Source organism: Adiantum capillus-veneris, chromosome 2, assembly GCF_014529385.1.
Source record: "Adiantum capillus-veneris isolate H3 chromosome 2, ASM1452938v2, whole genome shotgun sequence".
Lineage (NCBI taxonomy): Eukaryota > Viridiplantae > Streptophyta > Polypodiopsida > Polypodiales > Pteridaceae > Adiantum > Adiantum capillus-veneris.
In genome coordinates, this window is record NC_140932.1 from 165,967,736 (window position 1) to 165,973,118 (window position 5,383).

Here is a 5,383-nt window from a genome sequence, read left to right on the forward strand (position 1 = left end):
TCAAAACCACAACGGCATACATAGGCCAAGAAAATGCATATGGATGCTACCAGGTAAAACCCTCTCTTAAAGTCATAGAGAGTAAAAAAATGCATGTATCTTGCAAGTCCGTAACCCCACCTATGGTGGCAATGGAGTCATTTACACCTAGACCAAAAAGATCTATTTTGGTCGGTGATCCAATGCTCTCCACCTATAATGTCGATGTAGAATCTCAGCCTCCGAGCGATGTGCTCGGGATACCAGTCTCTCAAGAGATTCATACACGTGTGTCCAACCTTAGTTGTGGAACTAACCAAATGTGGTGTCATCGATGTTGATCCTTCGATGTTGGTAGGTCAATGTTGAAGAGAGATGTTGCTCAAGGCCGTAAATGTTAAGCCGATGCTAGAGACAAAATCAAAGCCGAGAGGTGTGCGTCGAAGGCCATCAATGCCGAAGATGAGATGAAGCTCTCTCTCTCTCTCTCTCTCTCTCTCTCTCTCTCTCTCTCTCTCTCTCTCTCTCTCTCTCTCTCTCTCTCTCTCTCTCTCTCTCTCTCTCTCTCTCTCTCTCTCTCTCTCTCTCTCTCTCTCTCTCTCTCTCTATATATATATATATACACATATATATATATATATATATATACACACACACACACACATATATATATATATATGCAAGTGTGCACAAAATTTTCCATTAAAAAATTAGTTTCTGTGTTTTGCATTTTCAACTCACCTGCACTTTGAATTAGCTAACAAGTTCTTCTACAAAGTTATAGATCTTGAAGTTAGCTCCACATACATAAAAAGCTTTTTCAATCGGATCTTTCTAGCTCAAGTTATGGAAAAAATATTGAACTGTTATCAAGCTACCAAAATATGAGCGAATTGGTAAATTTGCTCCAATTTTTCACTCACAAAGACCTTAGTCTCTACTTAGAGTGAACCTTAGCCACCTCTTGAAGGGGCTTTACACGTTGGAAGTGGGGACATTGGTTAAAATCCTCTTCAAATCCTTACAAAGAGGATGATAGCATTGAAGCCATGTGGGCTATGACACTCCCCTATGCCTTGGCTTTGATACCAATTAAAGGGACCACGGTGTGAGAGCATGCACCATGCATTTTTGTGCTTTTTGAAGTGCACCCCACAGTTTGCATCAACTTTTTCCTCTATATGGAAGCTCAAAAATATAAAGGTGACTACTATGATCGTAACTCAATCAAATGAGATCCGGTTTGAGCATTATAAAGCACACGCTCTGGTCCATGCTAGTCCACTCTCAACCTGAATCTTGTAAAACTAAATCCAATCACTAAGAACACATCTTAAGGCTGGTCCAAAAACAATAGAATAGATCCTTAAAAATCTTGTATTGCCCATTTTTTTTCGCTTGGACTACGACTGATGAGCCATAAAGATAGCATGGAGAGCATTTTGAGTACTACACTATCAACCCACAAACTTTCAAGCCAGCCCCTTTTTTAGCATCTCAACTTACAAGCATCAAAGCATGCTTACTAGCCCCAAAAACCATATATGGCATACATTTATCTTAACATTTTCTTGGTATCATGTCCATCATTGCATAAATAACATGTACACCTCAAACATGCATGATCTGCATCCTTCATCCCTTTTTTGATTGTGTAAGTAGAGCGACATGACAACATGTGTGACGCACACTGAAGGAGGTAGCACACAAAGATAGGTGGAGCCAACCTCACAATAAGAGAAGTCCCTTATTTATATATATATATATATCTACAATGAGAGGAGTCCCTAGTTATTCATATATATCTACAATAAATAAGGCTATAAACGGGTGGTCGGGCATTATTTCCGCCCCCATAGTGAGACATACTACATTTAAACCAACAAGCTCTACTCAAAAAAGACAGGCAAACAATGCAAAGGTCGCGCTATCTCCACATACTTTTAGATAAATTCTTGATAATAGCCATATTGGCCTATGGCGAATTGAGCATCCCTTGGGCTAGCTAGCTTTGACAAGTTTATGATAGCTAAGATTTTATCAACAGCCATGGAAATAAATGTTTGGATACAATGTGGCCAAGAATTTTTCCATGCTTTATTATGAATTTACACTTATAATTAAGTGGAGAATGTGATCTTTTTGCTCCTTGGAATGCAGGTAGAGTTCATTCATAAATACTTCTTTGAAATCGCAAAGGTATGTCCTAAAAGCATGGCACATGAGCCTTTGGAAAGTGGTTGGGACAGTGGTCAATCCAAAGGGAATGATATGGTAGGCAAAGATTCCCCACTCTATAGTAAATTCCATCTTATGTTGATCTTGAGGTTCTATTCTCACTTGCTTGTATTAGAGAAGCCATCAAGAAAATTGTGGCTTACTTTTTGCTCCAATGCATGATCCAAGATGGGTAGAGGGTAGTTATTGCAAATTATGGTGGAATTCACTTTCTTGAGGTTAACACAACCCCTACGGCTTTCCATTTTTCTATGGACACTACCACAATGGGAAAACTTCGGGCATAAGGATGTTGTTTGTGTGGTTTGGCATCATCCTTGAGAGGGATGGTGTGATGGAAGATTGAGGGATTCACCCCATTTAAATCCTTAGAGGACCATGAAAAATGCATCCATATACTCCTTGAGAGTATAAACTAGCAAATTTTCCTCTTCCTCATTTAGATCCATAGCTATCCAAACAATTTTGAGTGGTTCATCCAGTCCTGCCAAATTTACTGGCTTAGCATTTTCAAAATCATTGGAGGATCATTGTAGGATTCACTTGCCTTGAACAATATAGCATTTGAAATGAGAGAATAGATTAAATTTTGGTTCTTCTTCACTAGCATTCCTCTCCATAATTCCTGCCAAGCCTCCTTTGTGACTTGATTTTACCCCTAATGTACTCCCTACGCTCTACTTTGATAGGCTTGTATTTTTCTTTTTAGAAGTTCCAACTTTCTCGTGGTTGGTTCACTTTAGATCTCTTTTTTGTTGTGGTTTTGCATAAGGGGTCAGTTTCTTTTTTGGGTAGATCAATGGCTGTTTCACAACCCATACCTTATTTTCATTGAATTTCCTTTTTGACACAATCATATGCTTTTGCATAAAGCAGATATTTTTGTCTTGGTGTCAAATTGTTTTGTTCATTTGACAACCCTTCAAAGCATTCATTTTGTTTGCGATTTTGGTGCTCCTTGAGACATTTATCCTCATTGGGTAAGAAACCAATGGTAAAGAGTCATTTCATCTAAGTGACCTCATTGTTTGTGTTTAGCTCTTTGTTTGAGTTATCAAGGCTTGAAGGGCTTTTAATCCACTATAGAATACTTCTCACTTATATTGTTTAGGTAGTCTAGCAAGATTCTGCAAGTTTTCTTCCTTTCTAGCTCCCTCGTTGTATCTTAAAGAGATCTTCAATAAAGGACAACATTCTTATGGGATCTACATCATAGCCATTCTCATCACAAAGCTTGGTTTGTGGCTCTAGGGCACAAATATCCATAGTTGCTAAAATGTGCATCCACTCTTTGTTGATAGGCTTGGAAACATGGAAGTTTTGATAGAGATAGTCATGAACCATACTCACTACCTATTTTGTAACTTCTTGTGGGGCGGTCACTTGTAGAACACAACTTTCACATGCATAAGCTCTTGGGTATGATGGTCGATTTTTCATGTAATAGTATGGTTCCCTCGCAGTTGCATCTCCTCGTCACTTGGTCCACTAAAGCTTCCAAAAATACATGGCAAGAAGTGGCACTAGAGTCTTTAGAGGCGTTGTTGGTTGTGTCCATAACTTCCTACAGATTTTTCTTATCTACATAGAGACAATCATCTCTATAAAACTAATTAAATGTGGAGTGATTCTTACCTATGATTCTTACCTAACAAGTGTATGCATAGGATCTTGTCCTTGGACTTAATAACTGAAGGTAAAATTCAGATTTTTGACAAAGGTATGGAAGCACTTGTTGCTTCAGATTCCAAAAAGAAGACCAATAGCCATTGTTAAAGATGTGGAAGTGTGGTCATTTTTCTAGAGATAGTAGATCCAAAAGCAAAGATAGAGGCTCTACAAAGGACAAAGGACAAAGGCAAAGGCAAGGATCATGAAGAAAGCGATGATAATGACTTGGGGAAGGAAAGTAAGGAATCTGTTGGTGTGCTGGAGACTACACTAGCAAGGACTCTTGCCTTCCAAACGTTGAGACGAGAGCCTAGAAGGGTCATCAAAGCAAAATTTATCAAAAAACATAATTGCCCCAGAAAAAACCTAATTGCCCAAATTTATCAAAAAACCTAATTGCCCAAAATGGTGTTTTAGATTTTTTTGTGCTAGTTAGGTGTTTTGGAAAGAAAATGCAAGGTTGGCCACATTGAAGGCCTCATTCTACTAATTCACTGGTGGAAAAACCTAATTTTTGACCCCAAATTTTACGCAAATTTTTTGTACTTGATTGGTGTCCAAATGAGGCTTTAAGCATACCTATGTGTCCCTAGCAGTCTAAAGACCACACAGCTGCCCCACTCTAAGTCCAAAAAAAAATACATGATACCCAAAACTATCTGAGCAACAGAACGTAATTTTGGTGCTATTGTCCTGCTTGTTGGGTGTAAAAAATCCTCTCTAGGGCTGAGCATGGTGTTGGTGAAGATAAATATCAACTTGTCCTTGGATTTGAAGGTATAAAAAACAAGAAAATGCATGCCAAAAAGGTGAAAAGACAATCTTTTGTACTCTATTTTCTTCGCACCTAACTAATACAAACCTTATCTATGTTTAAACTTTTAATAATCCTACTTAACCTAATCATGATTGACTATACAAAGTCACAAGTGTAATGGTTTTTTGAGGGTTTGTGAACCTTCCACAAATCAACTAACATGATCAATCCTAAACATTGATCTAACTTAATTTGTATAGTGAAGAGAGAGTCTAAGAATCATGCAATTTTTTGCGGGTTTGTGAACCTTCCACAAATGACCTAATGTGACCAATCCTAAACATTGCTTTTTGGCATACCACACATTTTGAAACATACTCTTGTAAGTCCACTTCATGGTAGGCCAATAAAAGTACGTCTCTACTCTAGAACAGTAGGTTGAATGCCTCTATGCCCCGCATAGGGAGGAGCATGGGATTCATACATGACTTTCTTATGAAGGGAGTGGGTAACACATAGACTATTTCCATGGAGAAGATAACCATCCTAAAGGGTGAATGGTTCCTCTTTCTTCCCCAAAGCAAGGGTTGACAATATGTCTTTAAAGTCAGAGTCAGTAGCATACTCATCTATCATAGAAGATAGATCATTGTGAGTTGCTATAGACACAGCATTAACTTTTGGTCCTCGTGAAAGTGCATCGGCCACTTGATTGTGCTTACCAGCAATGTGAGCAAT